The sequence below is a fragment of the Ursus maritimus genome, unplaced genomic scaffold (genome assembly GCF_017311325.1).
Source record: "Ursus maritimus isolate PB19 unplaced genomic scaffold, ASM1731132v1 scaffold_22, whole genome shotgun sequence".
Classification (NCBI taxonomy): domain Eukaryota; kingdom Metazoa; phylum Chordata; class Mammalia; order Carnivora; family Ursidae; genus Ursus; species Ursus maritimus.
This window is the reverse complement of record NW_024424675.1, coordinates 45744016-45746202: the sequence shown is the minus strand read 5'-3', so window position 1 is coordinate 45746202 and position 2187 is coordinate 45744016.

The window sequence follows — 2187 nt, the reverse complement described above, 5'->3', positions numbered from 1 at the left end:
TGGGTTTCTCCTCTTTCTGCTTTACTTGGGTTACGAATTCTCTCTCCTAAGGTATGTTCCAGACCTGTTCACTTTCGACTTTGCGCCCTTTCATGGCACTATATATGTGGCGCCTTGTTTATTAATTAATTCCTTTGCACAGAACCTTCTGCAACAATTACATCATGGCCGATGACAAACCACATTTGTTTAATGATACTCGTTTTCCAGTATGATAGTTAAGGAGATGATTTAATGAGGCTGAAGTCAATGTTACTTAACATTGCATTACTTATCATAACATTACAGCATTATTTAATAAAACAAATTTTAAAACGATGCTGGGGAATTAGGTGCATAACTCTCATTATTGTTAATGGTTGTTGCATACCTAATTCCCTGCTCGGTGCACTAAAATCTTGGCTTCAGCTCCTCCTCCTATGGAAATGAGCTGATGAGCATCTGCACAGAACATCCCGGCCCCAGGTATAAATAACCGCAGTGATGTTTCTTGGTGTATGCAGAAATCAGCTCTGACCCCAATAGAGGTAGAGCCCGCGTTTGGATTCAGTTCAAGAATCAGTGCCATGTAAGGGTCATTACCAAGGAAATGAGGTAAACATCTAATTAGTTGTTATTGACTTTCGCACTCAGAATGTAAATCTTGGGAATAGGTGGGAGTCACTGCCTTCTGGGGTCTTAGTACTGGCACTTGCCTTTGAACAAGACGGCTTATTCATTGAGCAGGCAGCTGAAGAATGGGCAGATCCGTGCGTGATGCTGGAGGGTGGTGTGAGCGCTAACAGGTGCACAGGGGAACATGGCAGGATTCTTTCCAACAGATCACGTGGCTGTGAGCCCCGCTCTCCGAAGAGACACTCACTGAGGCCACCTGAAGGACTGGCTCTTTGGGATTCAGACATTGGGAGGAGCACACCTGGACCAGAGTGCAGCTTCGTGAACTTTCCCTCGGACTGAGCAGCACAGGATGCCCATGGCAGCTTGAGGATTTGACCATTAAAATCAGCTCTGTGAGAGCAGAGGGCATGTTTGCTTTGTCCGCGATGGGTCTCTGCGCTTGTCGGACTGCTGGAATACAGCAAGTGCTCAGTAAGCAACTGCCAGATTTCTGTCTGGAACAGATCTCAAAAGACTGAAATTTAAACGTGAAAGTAGGTGTTTGGGACCCCTTTGTTGGCAAGTGGCAGAGATCCAACTAAACCTGGGTTGGGCGGAAAAGGAAATGCATTGACTCCTATGCAGGTGCGAAGTCTAGGGCCCTTAGTCTTTGGGCACAGCGATCCAGGTGCTCGAATTACTTTTCAGGATTCACTTTCTCTCTCTTTTTTTCTTTCCTTTATGATGGCTTACCAAGTTGCAGCCCACCCAAAGGAGAGTCCTCTTCCCTAGTAATTAATTTCCAGCTGAAGTCCTGTGATTGTGTCTCATGGGTCTGTCCTAGGTGTGTGCAAGAAGCTAATATGGCGAAAGGGATGGGCTCTGCAGATTATCCCTGCCTGGGTCTGGGATCGGTCTCACCTAAACACATGGACTCCAGATTGCGCAAGGTGCCTCCCCCAAGGACAAGTGGTGCCCTGATCATAAGCTAAGGAAAACAGGCAGGAGTCCCCTTCTTCTGTGGGAAGGGCCACCTATACCCCCGATAAAACCTTGACGGGTAAAAAGAAGCCAGAAGGCAAAATGTCGTTAAAGTTTCACCACCTGATATTGTGATTTTTAAAAAAATATCTTCATTTCAATGCAGCTAGTGACACTTGCTCTGCCTACCTCAGTGGGCTCTTATGAGCAGTAAGTAGGATATTGTTGTCCGGGACAGCATTTTTCACTGCAGGACACAATTTAGGCAAAATGCACTATGCTCTCTGGTTGCCCCATAAACACAAAGCACTCGATTAACTTTGAATTTCAGATAAACAATGAATGATTTTCTAATACAAGTATGTTTCCTATAATGTGTGCAACATACTAAGAGATTATTTATTACATAAGACATACATATACCAAAAACTCATTTGATTAACTGACTTGATTATCTGATTATATTCAAAATAACTAGGTTTTGGGTGTTTTTTGTTTGTTTGTTTTTTGCTAAACCTGCCAAACTTCCTATAATCACTACATAAGACCAACACATTTTACTGTTACACACATTGAGTCTTTGTCTTCTTTCCTTTCCTAGTGTCCGGG